General features: G+C 45.6%; 1 protein-coding gene across 3 annotated transcripts in view; it reads left to right on the top strand.

The window, feature by feature from the left end:
- Nucleotides 1-4347: 4347 nt before the first annotated feature.
- The window catches only part of NEK6 (NIMA related kinase 6), a 62153-nt gene continuing 50331 nt past the window's right edge, over nt 4348-16169 (top strand). Inside the window, exon 1 of one of the 3 annotated variants that reach the window (XM_062641040.1) lies at nt 4348-4462. The gene's annotated coding sequence lies outside the window, so the exon portion shown is untranslated. Of the gene's footprint in view, nt 4463-5223; nt 5438-16169 lie in introns of those variants that run through there. The other 2 variants (XM_062641041.1, XM_062641039.1) reach the window with 2 other exon arrangements.

Below are 16169 nucleotides of genomic sequence, written 5' to 3' on the forward strand. Positions count from 1 at the left end.
TCCCTTCACTTCCCTTTCCTTCCCATCTCATCTTTTCCTATATAATGAGGTTACCAGAAGAGGACCATGGGAGGTACTGGCTGCAGGGGTGACTTACAGTGACCACACAATGTCAAGAGCTGAGCTATCAGGGACCAGGGAGTTATGAGCGGGCAGAGGGTGGTGCAGAGTCTGCAGAGACACCAAAAGGGATGAGCAGTGGGGAAGTTACATGAACAGAGCTGCAGAAGGGAAAATGCATGAGTCAATATTCATCCATATATTCATGATCTGTAGGGTTGAGTGCTGTGATGCTCATTATCTAGGCATGACCTTAAAAACTGCAGTTGATTAAGAACACGGCAGCCCATCTGCTTGGCAACACAGGCTGCTGGGGGCCTCACCCCAGGCCTCTGCTCCCTGCACTACCTCTCTGTTCTTTGTTTGAATACAAATTCAAGGGCACAGGCTTCATCTCCAAATCCTTTGCTAGGGGCTGAGAGAAGGTATCCACAACTCCTCACTCTCAAGAGCAGCGAGTGAAATCTGTGTGTGCAGGACACACAGCTTGCCCTGTGTCCCATCTCCAGCTCTATACAGCAAATTTCCTCCTCCTCCCTCTCTCCCCAAAACAAGCAGAGATCACAAGCCTGTATGCCTGAAAATCTCTATCTTCCACTTGTCCTCTCACAAAAGCTACAGAAACAGCCATCCCATAGTCCCTGCTTGGCAACGTGGAACTCATACCATGAGTGTTCTTTACAGCTGAGGTGGAGGTACCACTGCAACAGGTACGGTCCTACAGCCAGCCTGGATGTCACAGGGAGTGTGCTACAGCCAACACTGAGGTGTTTCTGCCCCTTAGCTATGCAGCATGGCTCTGCTGGGTTGAACCCCCCCTCCCCAGCTCTCCTCTCCACACAGGAGAATGAGCAAATTCCTGAATGAAAACTGCGAGGAGGGGACAGGGGGCCTCTTCTCTTTTCTGCACTGTCCCGCCCTGTTTTCAACTGACCAAAGAAATGAATGAGAACTGTCCACTGCCACCTAATCATGTGAAACACAGTCACCAGGAAAGAGGAAGCAATGTTAAATTTTCTGTCTATGTGAAAAATCCTCCCTTTCCTTCCTCCAGACGCCTTCCTGAGCCTGCTTTCTAGCATCCCTTCTTCTTTAAAAGAAAACACGTCTTTCTTCTAAGCAATTAAACTCTATAAAAAAGGGACATTTTCTCCATCATACTTTCCCATCTCCCCTTTCCTGGATGGCAATCACACACTCCAGAGCTCACGCTGAGAAGGATATTCTGCCACTGGTCACATCTGGTTCCCGGATGAGATCCACAGGCAGCTGAGCTGGAGCGGTTGCTGGGTCACGTGGTGGCTCTAGGTTGCCTTATCTTCCTGAAGACCAGTGCCTTTTAATCTCCTTTGATTCCATTTCTCTCTTTTTGTAGCACTCTTATCAGTTTGAAACTCAACTGCTGCACAAATGCTCATGAGATCAATCTACAGATCTTAAATATGGTAAAACCGAGGTGTTTCTCTGAGCAATCTGTTGGAGAGATTTTGTACTGACTTTTAGACTAGTTCCACACTGGTATGCATTCCTTTAGCATTAATGCTTCCTCTGGGACTCAAACCTTACAGAAATATGAGAACCGAGCGTGCAGGCTGCAGATGCACTGTGCAAGTCAGCCTGTGTGCAGTGTGTGTGTGAAGACATGCCACAGCTCTGGCTGAGGAAAGAGAAATTCACAGCCTATCTCCTCCAGCTACTGCTGGAAAAATGACTTTCTTTAAGCTCTGTAATTTTCATTTGAGGAAGAAGGATGGGGTTGGGATTTTTTTGTCTTTTTTTTTCTCTAAAAATAACTTCCAGCAGAGCCTCCTCAGTGTGTGCTATTAAGAATGGAAAATAAGAAATAAGTCAATGGGCATATATTAAGTTCATAAGGCCAGGAGTTTATCAATAATGGGCTGAGGATGAAGGATACAGTGACAGTTGCATTTTAGCACTCAGAATAAAGTAAATCAATCACATTGACTGTATGTTGATTTAAAATCCTCAAAGATTTGGGCTAAGATCATTCTAGTTTTCCTAGAACAGATTTGTTACTTGGAATCTTCATGTCAGTAATACAGAAATGTTCCTGTTTCATTTTCCCAGCCTCCACTGATACCGTGTGCTCCTTGCTGTGCTTGATTCTGTTTGAACAATTAAAATAAAGAGGCCTCACTAGCCACGGGTCAGTGCTAAAACATTTGGGCTGTAAATAATGAGACGGTGGTGGCTGCTCTACAGCCATTGAGTATTGGCTGTAAAAACTTGAGAGGCATAAAAGACTACTTCCTCATTTTTTAGGTTAAAATTTAAGTTATTTAGAACACTTTTATTTCTGTAGTTCTCCATTCCTTACAGGCTTACTTAGGCTAACTACAAAGAGTTCCTTTTGATAGTTGTATCTGTGGGATTTTAAATACTACAGATCAAAATGTACCTTAAGTCATCCTTGAATAGTATACAATAATTAAACTGATTAAATTCAAATGGTAGGTGAGAGCTGTGAATGGTGCAACCTTCAGTTGGATGGTTGTGTATAAAAAACCCTTCTTGCACCTCATGAGACTGAACTTGGAGACATAAAGCCCAATCGTGCTGCCCCTGGGCTGAGCCCTTGCTCAGAGGGAGGTGTTGGGGTGCGGGGGGTGATGAGAGTCTGGTGCTGAACCAGGCCACAGAGCCATTTGTGTCTGTTCTGACAGGGATCGAAACAAGGGAGAAGCAAACATCTTCTGAAAGTTCTCATGTTGGGGGGTGTTTAAAAGAGAATTTCACACAGAACCACAGCACAGACTATGAAAGAAAGACTATTTCTGTCAAGACTTACTTGAGGAAATGTAGTTTTCTTTCCTAACTGGATTGCTGTTGATAATCTGCAGTAATTCTGTCTGGTCTGTCTAATTTAGCAACGAAACATGGATCTTGAAGCTGTGCACAAGAATGTGGCAGATTTTTAAAAACAGCTTTTCTGAATAGAAAGACGGTAACTTATGGCAGCAAAACAAAAGATCTTTTTTTCTGTGCTGTTGTTTTGATGTAAAACACGCAAGTTCTTACACTCTCTTTTTAAGGGAAAGAAATGCATTTTTGTAAATGGTACATCAACAGACCTTGAAAAAATTGAGTGGAGAAAAAACCCGGAATTCATTTTGTTTCTCTAAGCACTTTCCCATGTTTCAGATTTTGTACTGATAGATTGATGATATGATTTGCTTTAAAACCAGGTGGCCTCTTAGTTTCCATCTGTTGTGTCTATTGCTCTGTCTCTAGTGAGAAGCACTGCATAGCTGTGCAGGCATCTGTACCCCTGAGAGAAAACTCTTTACGCTATCAGAAATGCTCAGGGAGGGAGAATCTGCTTTTACAGTATCTTAAATATGAGACTTATCAGAGACTCGAGCCCCTGGAAGGACTCATGCAAAACAAATGCACTGGATTTGTAGTAGCTTCGTGCAAACAGCTTTACAACAAAACCAAAACCTAGTAACATTTCACAGAAACGTAATCACAAACTGATTTGGGCTGGAAGGGACCTTAAAGCTCATCCAGTTCCAAACCCCTGCTGTGGGCAGGGTCACTTTTCACTAGAGCAGATTGCTTCAAGCCCCCATCTCCCCAAACTGCCTGAATCTCCTGCAAATGTTTGCTGCCATTTCTTGTCTCTGGATGTGGCACTGCTTTAGAGAGAATGTCTTCCTCAAAGCAGCAGTTTCAATGGGTAAACACCACCATCTGAGCAAGGAGCTGCCAGCCATGATTTTTCAGGTTCTGCAGAAAAGCGACTGACTTGGGAGCTTAAACTGTGTGAGTGGAGTCTTATGGAAGAAATGACTTATTTGAACCAACATGTCTTCGGTAGCATGTTCCCTGCAGTGCTGGTGTAGGTGTAGATGATGCAGTGACGGAGAGAGGAGACACAGCAGCTGAGTGTTACGCTGCACATGGCTGCATTGCCCTGGAAGTTGTGCATTATACATCCCTGGTTGCACAGGATGCAGAACGGGACCCTCCCCCACAGCTCCCAGGGAACGCACTCCTGTTGGGAAGGTGTCACAGGGTCCAACTGTTATCGAGACAGCCAAGCACAGCAACAGGACACTGGGAGGAATTTGGGAAACAGGAGAAGGCCAAGGCATGGGACAAACAAGATGGAACTGGCAGTCATGGCCAAAAAGCAGGGCTCCCCGGCTGTGAAGCTTTACACCTGGGGAGCCCCATGGTGCTAATCTTAACACCAGGCACCTGGTGTCAGGAATAACATCAGGTGCTCAGTGTTAGTTCTAATGAACCTCGAATCTAACAAGCAGGTCCCTCACATCTGCCCTTCCCACCCCAGCTGAGGAGGCAGCTCATCAGCTCTATACTGCCTGCCTGTAGCAGTTCACCTCATCTTGCTCAGAGACTGGTTCTTCCTTACAGAGTAAGTGCTACTTTTACCTGGTTCAGGGCTGAGTATAAGTGGAGTTATGTTGGCATGGCTTGTTCCATTTGCTGAGGTGCACTGAGTCCTGCTGGCATTAGCGCTTTCTGCTATGGCAGCACTGGGAGTTTCCCAGTCACACCAGCAAACACCTTCAGATGGCGCCGGGCCTTGGTGTACGGAAGCTGACGAAGTTCGAGCACTGCACTCACGCCCGCCTTTTGCCCACTTTAGACCATTAGTGAGACTTCCTAGTTTCGTTTTTATTTATTGTGAGGTTTGCTTTTAGGTTTTTTATAAATTGTAAGAAATCCGGTTGAATTCCAAGTTAAAGTTCAACTTAACCATACTAACATTGGTTCTGATCTGCAAAATGCACTAATTTGGGGATTAAGGCTTTTCTGTCGGGAACGCTGCGTATGGTCCCGCTGAGACCTTCATCCCTGTAACCCCAGGAGGTGTTTCACTGCGGGCACACGGCCGCGTAGCGCCTCGGCTATTCGGTGGGTGGATATACGTCCCCCCCTCACCGCCCTCCTGCGCTGGCACAGCGGGAGCGAAGCGGAGGCGGCGGCGCCCGCTTCCCCCCGCGCGAGCGGGAGTTGCTCAATCCGGGCCCGCCCGGGAAACCCCAGGGGCGGGCGCTCCGAACGCGGGGACTCCGCCGTGTCGCGGCGGGACGGGCGGCGCGGCCGCTTGCTCGGGGCTCCGCACGGCACCGCCCCTCCCGTTTGCGCGCTCCCGGCACGCCCGGCCTGCGTGGCAGCCGGCGGGGCGCGCACTCGGGCGGCGGCGCGTGCGCTTGGGGCGGCGAGCGCGCGCGGCGAAGTTGCGTGTGGGACGCGGCGCCGCTCGCTCCGTCGCTGCGGGGCTGTGGGGGCCGGGGCCGCGGCCGCCTGAACTCCCCCCGCCTCCGCCCCGCTCCTCCTTTCGCGGCCGGTCACCGGCGCTTCTCCGCCGCTTCGCCGGCTGCAGGTGAGCACCGCAGGGCCCCGCGGCCGCCGAGGGCCGTGCTGTGCCGGGGGTGTAACCGCCGCGGGCCGCTTCGCCGCGCGGCCCCTCAGGCGGTGCGGCCGCGCCTCCGTCGGCTTCCTACGCTCCGCGCTGAGGGCGCAGAGGAGGGTGCGGGATGCCGGGGCCGCGGAGGCCCGCGCGGGGTCCGGGCCGTGGGGCCTCGTGGCCTGCCTTCCGCCTCACCGGGGCTGCCGCGGCAGCGAGGCCGACACGTGCCCGGGCGGGAGGGGAACGAACGGGGATGGAGGGCTCGGCTCCTGCGGGAGGTGGCGTCCGGCGGCGCTGCGATGCGAGCGGAGTTAGAACTGTTGCAAAAGCAGGAATGTTTGAGCGGTTCGGTGTCACTGCAGAGCTCTGGGGAGGGGTTTTGGTATTTTAACACTAAAAGCAGCAGCGTACCTCGCACACGTACCCTGTGGAGGGGTCCCCCCGCAGGCTCACTGCCCGCTGGGGAGCCCGGTGTGTGCTGTTGAGTCCGTCTGCCTCCTCTCCGGGGGAACCGGGTACTCCTGGGGCTAGCAGAGAGTGCCCCGAGGGCTCCGGGACCCCCCGGGACCCTCCCGAGCCGCTTCCCCCAGCGGCCTCCTGAGCCGGCAGCTCCGGGCCTGTCCCGTTCTCTCTGCAAGGGGAACGGACCTGTCTGGTGTTGCTCCCTCAAACGACAGGAACCTGGAGAAAACCGGCGCTTCAGGGATTAACCACGTTGCTTTGGAGAGAGCACATGTTAGAGCTGAGCTAAGAAATACCTTCTTTTTTATTTTTTTTCTTTCTTTTTTCCCCCAACATGTTATTTCCTCCGAAGTGTGATTTATGCCTGTTTAGAGCAATGGTGGATTTCTGAGCTCCATCTGTTTGTCTGTCTGTTCGCACACGCAGGGTGTTTCTGCCAACGGTGATTGCCGATGGCATTATTGCAGTGTAAGTAGTTTGATAGGAAATATTGTAGCAATTAGAAGTCCAGTGATGCAAGTTCCTGATGCGTTATGAGTGTCTCGCTGTCATTTCTGTGTCTCCTTTAAAAGTTCATTTTTGTGAATCATTGTAAGCAACCGTTGCACTTCTGCAGCATTTCTGTAGTTTTTGCATCTTGAGACATCTCTTGACACTGAGTCAAACTCTTTCCACTGTTAATCTTTCCCTGTCGACAGTCTTTGTGACGGTAATCTTAAGCAACGATGGGGAGGGAGGGAAGGAACCTCTTTTCAGTAAGAATGTTGCTGCCCCTGTTTCCTATGGCTCTGAGTCTTAGATACCTAAAAAAATGGGGGCTGGGAGGAATTTCTCTTTTGATGGAAAAAGAGTATCTTCTGTGGGAAGTGAGATTTCTAGATGGAGTGCGAGTGACTGCTGTCACCCCAAAGGAATTGCACAAGAGAACCAACCTTTTGGTTTCTTAACACCTGTGACCTATAAAACACTTCTTGTTTGGTTTTCCCGCCTTCCTCTGGAATTCTGTTTCTTGATGAGTACATATTTTATGGGACAGGATGGACATGTAATTGGAACATGAGTTTTAATACACCATTTCAAATTCCTCAGTATTCATTTTAGGGAGAAAAGCAGGGGAAGATGAATTACTTGGGCCCCAAAGCTACACAGGGAAACAGATATATTTTTTTGGTAGCACATTGTAGCATTCCATGATCCTGCCCGAGAAGTTTCACATCAGTATAGAACACTTAAATGTACATAGAAGAATATTGAGCCTATACTGGCTTTTCTCATACCTCATAGGAATCAAGGCTGTGCTGAGGAAAATAGTGGAAGATGCCGAGGTTTCTCTTTCAGCATGCTTTTTGGATTTACGCACTCCTACCTGTTGAGTACTGAGCAAGTGATCAGTGGCTGTTTACTCTGAGTAAAAGGAGTCATTTTCTTCTGTGGTAATAAGAGCCAGAAATACCTGCGTGGGTTTTGATCCTGCTCTACCTCTGCTTTATTAGCTATGAAATGGGGAATAGTTGCCAGCAAGTGTCCACCTCCTGCACACCTTCTGGATGCGTAGAAGGCTAATTAATGGGTGTCTGTTCTTTACGTGGTGCCAGATAGATTTAACCTCAAGGCTATGACAAATGTATACACAACAGTGTGCAGTACAGGCTAGACCGTGTGAACTGGAGGAGCCAGTAAGTGGGGCAGTGGGGGGAAATCAAATGTGCTCATTCTGAAATTAAAGCAAGAAAATGGACAGTGTGTTCTGGAGGAGCAGAAGAAGTACCGAGGGAAGATTTAGAAAGATGATGAAGGTAGGAGTCAGTGTGACCTCTGGGGTTTGACTTTTGCTCTTTCCTAAATGAAGCCTGGTTGGGATATAGTCCTTACAGGAAGTGAGTTTAATAACTCAACTTGTGGTTTGGGTTTTTTCATTCTAATATGCTTTTCTCAGATCTTGTTATAGAAGAGGGTGTTTATGGTGATCTCCAGCAAATAAGAATAAGCATACAGAACCTCTTTTTAGAAGTTGGGATCATCTTTACCACTAAGTGAGCATGTTTTAAATTGCAACCTTCTGAGTCATACTACAGTTCAGTACTCACCTAGATGCATAGTGGCCACAATGCTCTGTGTGGGTAGAGAGTTGTGATTAAGGAAGCCATGAAAAGCCATTCTACCTGTGACACACACTTCTGCATTTGTCCTGTAAACTCACTTAACCAGTTTGGTTTCTCTTCCTTGGGAATGATGGTGACTAATTCACTGTACATCTGAGTGCTTGTCTGGGTTGTTTGTAGGAAGTTATATTTGTCTTTGCGTACAGTATAAATGCAAGATGCAAGAAAAACATTCTTGTAGTATTGAAAGCAAATGAAGTTTTCATGTAGCTGAAATATATAATTCACAATTGTCTTGATACAAATGTTGTCACTGAAGACCCTGAAAATGCGACTTTGACGAGAAAATGGTGACCCACTCTGCTGGTTTGGCAGCAGAGGAGGCTCGTGTGTTTGTGACACATGGACTGGACAGAATGGCCTTTGCTAAATAAAATCCTGTTGAAGTTAAAGGTTGTCCGAAATGGACAGAGTTAACACTGTCCAGTTAAAGGCAAGGGGCCTTGAAAATCCTTTCTTCTATCCTGAGTCCTGTTAAATGCTATTATACTCACCCTTCCCTTTGAAAAGCTTTTAGTACAAGCACATGCAAGTGCTCAGCAAGCTCTGTGCTTCTTCTAAGCTCTTTTCTAAGTGCCTTAGAAGATAAGTATGGTTCATCTGAAAGCCGAGGACAACAGAATAGGGAAGATTTGGCATGTCTCAGCATCATGCACAGTCCCTGCATCGCTGAGCTACCATCAGCTTGGTACAACCAACCCTTGTGTTCTCTGTTCTGCTGTGCCAGGGGTTGCATTCGGGATATTGGTGTAAAACTGAGGAAGTAAAAAAAGGAGGGGAGAAAACCCAACCCAAACCGAAGTTGTATTAAATAAGAGGATTGAACCACTTTACTCTTTGTGGCAGCTGAAAGGGCAAGTTGTGTTTTCCCTGACTGTGTCTTCACCCAAAGGGGAACTGAGCCACGGAGGGATGGAAGGACCATTGCAGTGGAGGGGCTAGGATGTGCACTGGGGAAGGCAGGCTGGACCCTTCTGGCCTCATGCTTTAAATGGAGCAAGGGTCTGTTGGCTGCAGAGCACGTCGGATGTGATGTAATAGGTCTTTTCACTTCTGAATTCCATGTTTCACTGTAGAACTGTGTCTCTAAGATTAGAAGGAGGCGGAAAAAAAAATATCTAGGAGGTAGAATGTGTGTTCAAACTGAGAGGTGATGTTGCCCCTGGCAGTGTTCTTCCTTTCTGAAGAAAAAACCAGAAGCCAAAAAATTTGCATGCAAAATCTAGATTGAAGACTGACGTTAAAATAATAGCAGCTTTTTTTTTTTTCCCCCAGCACGTTGAAGTTGCTGCACTGTGTGTAAATATCACAGAAAATTAAATGGTATAAAACACTTCTTTAAACATTTCTCTCAGGTTTGGGGGATGTGGAGATCCCTGCGTCTGCTTTTAAGGCCAGTTGGAAGCTGCTGTCTGAAGTCGGCTGCAGTGTAGGACAGGGAGAAGAGAGGTTCTGTGTAATTGTGTGATGAAGTGGGCAGTTCTAGAGCTTGTGAGCTAGGTTTTGTTTAAAACTAGCAAGCCACAGGGAGCTATTTTTAATAGTGGTTTGAATGCAGAAGTCTGTAAAGCTGTCAAATCCCTTTATGGGTAGATGGGTCTTCTTCTATCTTGGCTTTTTTTTATATGCATATTGGATTGGATCGAGATTACTGCGTGTTCTAACCTGTGCTAAGTATTTAAACATCTGGACTTGCTCTAAGTGCCGTTGTTGCTCCTGTGTGGGGGGTGTTTTGGATTGTTTTTTATCATTTAAAAGTATTTTGGGAGAAAATATTTTTCTTCCATTCTACCAGTGAATTTGGCTTCCTGTGATCAGTCAGATGATCGAGTTTATCCATGGCATGGTGAAATAAATTGCAAATAATTTTATGGTATCAGTATGATTAAAGGAATTACATTTCTAAAGTGTTTACTTCAGCTTGGTGCTACTTTAAGTGTCTGCTATCATAGATTCCAGGCAGTGAACAGCTGTCTGTCGCAGATGGGAGAGGAAAAAATCTTCCCCTTAGCCTCTTACTTCTAAAAGGTTTCCATATAAAACCAGTAGTAATGTAATACAACCTTTTAGTCAAATTTGAGTTTCCTGTTACATGTTTAAGTGAACTGACAGCAGACTCTATTTGAAACCAAATAGTGTAAGTGAGTGAGACTCTAGGAATATTGTTCTTGAAAGTTCACAAATGTTCATTTAGCAGCCAGAATGCATTATTTATTAAGTATCAGGAAAACAAAACCAATAACTTCCCCCCCCCTGCTCCCCCAACAACTGTCCCCCCTTGCAGGTAGTTTATGAGTTAATTCTTTTGTCTGCTGTTCCAGTGAAGTGGTATTGTCTGTCCTGTTCTTGTAGTGTGTTTTACACAACAAACTCAGGTAGACTAGAAACTGTTAAGGAAGCATGTAGCAAACTCATATTTTCATTAAGAGCCAAGGCAGTGAAGTCCAAAAAAGAGCCAATGTGAAAGGAGTTCTGATTTTTGTTAGAGTTGAGTGTTGCCTGCTGAGATCTTGAGATGCCAGAAATGCAGTTTGTGCACAGAACTACATGAATTTAGGTTTAGATTGTAAATGGATCTGCTGTTTTATTGCTCTGTGAGCTAGTACACCGCGGCAGTTATAAAACCTATTAAAATAGTTTCGACATGTCTGATGACAAAATGCAGGAGATGGTAAGATTGTTCTTTTGAAATTAAAAAGTTGCTGCTGCTGGCATAGTGCTTTTCCCCTTATGGTTGTTTTCTTGATACCTTTATTTCCCCCTTGCCCCCCTCCTCTTTTTTAACAGATATATTACAATCCTGAGGCATTTCTTAAAGATCTTGTGTTTATTTGGTTTGAGTAACTCAGATCTCCAGTTGTGGACTCCAACCTTTATATGCACTTCACATGATGAATCAAAGTAGGTGCCAGACCATGCCCTGCCTTAGGATAGACCTTGGGCACCAACCCTGGCAGATCAGTACATTTGTTTTTGATGAAGGCAGTTTATTCTGTCACTTTATCCAAGTACTGACTGGGTTTGGTTGTAATTTCAAGAAGTTCTCGTTCTGAAGCTCTTCTGGTTTCTCTGTCAGGAGCTGTCAGGTGCAGTGGTCTGCACTTGTTTTGGTTCACCGTGTCTTTAAAAGGTGACTGCACCTCTGAACTGATTTATCTCAATATAATATATAATATGCTTTTTTTTTTTTAATTCAGTGGATGGGCTGTTTGTATGACATCAGTTGGAAGTTGTCTGGAAATGCTCTTTTTCCAAGCATGTAGATGCTGCTGAGGCTGTTCCAGAGACCCCTTTTGGAAACAGGACTTCTGGTGAGGGGAAGGACATGGCTCCAATCTTGTGCTGCTTGTGGCAGAACGATGTGTGGGAGTGCTCATTTCAGGCAGTGCTAGTTCAGTGAGCTTAAGACTCTAATAAACCAGCCTAAGTGAGGACTCAAGGGTAATAAACCTGAGTGTGGCAATGCTAGAGATTCCCCTTTGTGGAGGGAGGGGGGTAATAATGTCTTGTGCTGTCTCAGCTGTGTACAAGATGAATGGCTGTCAACAGCCTGGCTGGTGCATCCCCAGATACGCATTTCAGCATCGCCCAGAGACAGCTGAGGGACCTTCCTGGGGAGGTCTCAGTGTCTCATTTCAATGCGGCATCCCACCTTTTGGGCCCAAACCATCCTTTGGTATTTGATCTGGGTGGGATTCCCCAGCGCTGTTTATGCTGTCCATATTGGGGACACTTTTGCCATCCTCTTCCTCCATGCACTATATCCAAGTGAATCATAGTCGCCTCACCTAGTGTGTTAGTATTTCAGGGGTCAAAAACTGAACTGATAAGGGCTGTGACCCTGTGCCCAGCCCAGCCTGCTGACAGAGCAGGTGTTGCTCCACACCCTGGGGAGGATTTGCAAGTCTTTCCTTTTGCAGAGCTCAATGGCAGATCTTGTTCTCCAGTTACTTTTGTTGTTGGGTGTTTGAGAAGCCCACTTGCTGCAAGGCGGGAAGGATCCACCAGCCTGTTGGGAACTCACGATGGGCATGAAGCTGAGCTTTAAGTCCATGCTGACAGGGAAAATGGGACCTGGATAGCTGGGATTGCTCCCTGTCAGAGCTGGTGTGCTAGGAGGTAGCACAGCTCAAGCTGTTGAGTCCATACTTGCTGCTCGATGGTGATTGCTTGAGGCAGCCACTGTTTACTGGCTCAAAAGATGCAGAATAGATAATGTAAGTTCCAGTATTTCTTTACTAAGAGCCAACTGTCCTCTCTTACTCAGGAGAATAACTTTATTTCTTAACTTAGTGATTTTTAAACTGTGAAATCGGAGATGAAAATCACTGCAGATGGTGCAATAATTGGGAAATGTTGACCTACAGGATAGGTTGCAACTTCACAGTACAATGAATACGATTCCTTTCAGGAATTTCGTTTTAAGTCTCTGTCCTGCTCTTACCTTGTGGACACTTGTCTCTGCTGGCCTGAAAAGGGGTGTGCTTGTTTTGTTGGAACATTTTGTTTCTTGCATCAGAACATTCTCAAGGTCAGGCCTGTCTTGGAGTTTGTGGTGGGTTCTGGTTCTTGGGGGCGACACATGCCTTTACAGTGAGGAGAGGGGGAGAAAAGCTGTGGCTGTTTTAAGATTCCTTTCCTCCAAGAGTAAGGACTCAGGATAGAATAGATATCAACAAACATGGACATAAAAATCCCCTCCTCTTTCATTCATGGAAGCTCTGCTTCATTCTTCCATGCTGTCAGTATTTCATTAGCTCTTCTGTCAGATTTGTGTAAAATGGGAAGTCTACGGAACATTTAACTGGAACAAAATAACCCCCTAAACAAGCTTGAAAAGGTTTGAAAAGGTTTAAAAAGGTATATGAATGTATTCCAAAGAAGCAAATAAGTCACAACTCTGTGCTACCCTTTAATCAGTTGGGAAACCTAAGTGGTGACTTTCAGCTGTCACTATATTAAGAACCAGTGCTGCCTTTTGTGGCAGGCTGTATATACTGAACTCAATACTATGTCGTAAATATTCTTGCTTAGTTTTCATAATCATTCTACTTAGAGTAAGCGCTTCTTGGGTGGGTATTACAAACCTGTTAATCTTTATGGTATTTATAGGGTAATTTTTAACTCTCTTGAGCTCCTTGCTTCCTTGCGGGTCAATTACTCAATTTATAACATTGTCAGTTCTAAGAACTTTACCATTCAAGGGTAAACAGTGCTAGGTATGGTTCTTTACCTGTGTTTGCGCTTAGTTCTTTGTATATTAAGATATGCAATAACTTACTCTGTGACATTTATTGGGATTTCTTTTAGTCTCCCTAGTTTGCACTTTAAAGTGACTATGATGACTTATTTTAGCTTTCATTACTAATGTGGGGAGAAGGAAAGCTTGCAGCAGTTCTCTGAAGAAAAGGCTCTTAATCAACTTGAAGCTATTTCAGTCGAAATTGGTACAAATAATGTTTAAATGTTCTCGATTGTCTAGAGGTAAAACCGATGACTAAGTCAAACACTTTGCTGTATTGTGAGCACACAGCCCTCCAAGGGAGGATTTGACCCTGTGGTAGGGAGAGGTGACTGACTTGATTTTATGTTCTCGCTGTAGTTCTCTTAAGATAGAGTGAAAGCCTGCTCTGACTCTATGGGGTTTCAGTTGGCCTGTGGAAAGAGAATAAAGTCATCTCCAGCACTGGAGCTTTTGGTCTTGAAATTGCCTTTCTTGTTACTCTTTTACAACATCACCACAACACCGCAGCCTGGTGGTGGTGATCCTTGTGGAGCAATGGGTATGCCCTCTTTCCATAGCATTTTACCCACTGAGAAGTTTGGAGCTGTAGGGTAGGAGAGAGGTAGGTGTAGTCAAGAAAATTGCTGGTGGCATGGCCGCCCTGGGTTTGGGAAGGATCCATCATTACTCATATGGCCAGTAGCTCTTGGAAATACCAGGATTGTAGGAAATTTTCTGGAAAGCCTGAGGGAGGTAGGGCCAGGGATGCTTAAAAGTCTAGTGCTGCAGTCTCTTCCTTTTGTTACCTGTGAATGCTGATGTATGAAGCTTCTGCTGCAAAAGCAGGTTTCAGCATCTGTGATGGCTTTTTGAGGATAGAACATGTCCCCAAAGGAGCCCAGTTCCAGTTGCACTTTTCTTTCTTCCCAGGGATAAAAGAGGATTCATTCCCATGGGCAAACAGACCTTGTAGCATTTTGGGTATAGTGTGCTGTACATTGTCACTCTCAATGAAGTGTGTATTGTTTCCAAAGATTCTGGCAGGGTTTGTTTGGAGTTAGTTGTTTTGTAAGCACATCACACTATGTGTAATGTTTGTTGTCTGCTTGTGGGATTTTTGTTCTTGCTTTTCCATAAGCCCCTTCAGTATTCTGTGTACTTATGGATTAGAAAAATGTCAAAAGGGAAATGAAGGAAACGAGCTTTATTTTCAGAATAGGAAAACCATGTTTACTGCCTCAGCATCATTCAGTCTGTTAATAACAAGGCACTGAAAACCAGCATCTCAGCACTGCTCAGGCCATCTTCTGGTCACTTTATTCACATCTGGGAACACCTTTTGGAGTATTTGGTTTTACGTTTTGCTAAAGGCAGCTCCATGGGGGAGCTTTGTGCTGGTGTCTTCTCTCCTGCACAGCATGGCCATGACATAGGTCCCCGAGGTTCTGTCAGCTTTATCTCAGAGTCTGTAGGACTGGCAGGAGAATCTGGCAGTCTGTCCCCTGTCTGGTGGGTGGGAAGTTGGTCGGCTGGAAAAGCTTAACAGAAAGTGAAGCCTGGGTTGGCAGGTGAGTGTGTTGTGTGTGTTTTGAAGCAACCTGTTTGCATCTGGTGCTCCAGAAGAAGCCAAGTTTGGAACGAATCATTCATCATGAGTCTTACCAGACATGGCTGAAATCACGTGCTATCTTTCTTATTATCCCTCTGAAATTAGGGACAGCTGAGTGCCAGCTTGTTCATTGTTTTGGTGACATAGATGGCACTAATGAATTTGATAAAAGCAGCTAGGTGGTATGAGGAATATAATTTTCCTTTAGAAGCCATCTCTAATTTGTTATACAGGATTATGTTTAAATTTCTATCTACTCTTAAGTCATCAGGCATCAGTAATAACCAGGGTGGCTTTTGTTCATGCATGCAGTGTGGTGTTAATTCTCCTTTGGCCTCAGTTGCTGTTGTCCATAGTTTTTCCTTCATGCAGTTACCATAGCATGAGATAATGGTGCTTGCAAGTATGTGATTTTACAGTTTGCTAGGAACTCATGACAGGTTCTTCCATAGACCAACTATCGTTTTACTAAATAGGCTTTTGACTTGGTTTAGACTGTAGACTCTTCAGGGAGTGAGTTATCAAGCAGTGGAGCTGGGGCTACCAGCTGTGCTGAAGCAACTCCCCTTGCCACCTCCCATGTTTTAAATGTCAGATTTGACCTCTAAAACTGGATGGTGTAGTCCTGCCTCTGCCGCCCTGCACTGAGGGTTTGTATTTCTGCGGCTTGGATTCAACTCTCTTGTGCCTTGGTTTGATCTGCAGTTATCTGTCAGGCAATTGGTAGATGGTGCAAATTCATTAATAAATGCTCTGTTCTTTTAAATATCTTGTTTTTCTTCTGCGTGTTCCCCTTTTCCACACATTTACTCAGTTGTTAGGCAGCTCTTGGTTGTGGTGTGGGAACTCTGGCCACTCACAGGAATGTGTGCTACTGAAACAGCTTTGTTGTTTTTATAGAAACCTTGCCCACGCACCCCTTTTGCTTTCCAAATACCTATAAATCCCTGCAGGATCCTGCTGACATCGCTGTGGTGATCCGCATTTATTTTGTGATACTGTCTAGGGGTTAGAGCAGAGTGTGGAGTCAGGACAGGCCTGTTTTGTTTGACTCCATCTTTGACTCCAGTCAAGTCTGGACACTTAATACAGCGATTCATTCATTTCCAAATAAATTGCTACATCACTCTTCAGTTATTTTCCTCCCAGCTCTTGAAGCTGCTTGGGTTTACATTAGGTCCGTTTGATCCTTTGCTGTCACTGCTCTTTAATGTTGATTTTTCTGGTTTTGCTCTTGCTTTGCTATGT

The sequence above is a fragment of the Pezoporus occidentalis genome, unplaced genomic scaffold, assembly GCF_034315485.1.
Source record: "Pezoporus occidentalis ecotype Australia unplaced genomic scaffold, CSIRO_AGI_Poc_V1 ctg68, whole genome shotgun sequence".
Taxonomy (NCBI): Eukaryota; Metazoa; Chordata; class Aves; order Psittaciformes; family Psittacidae; genus Pezoporus; species Pezoporus occidentalis.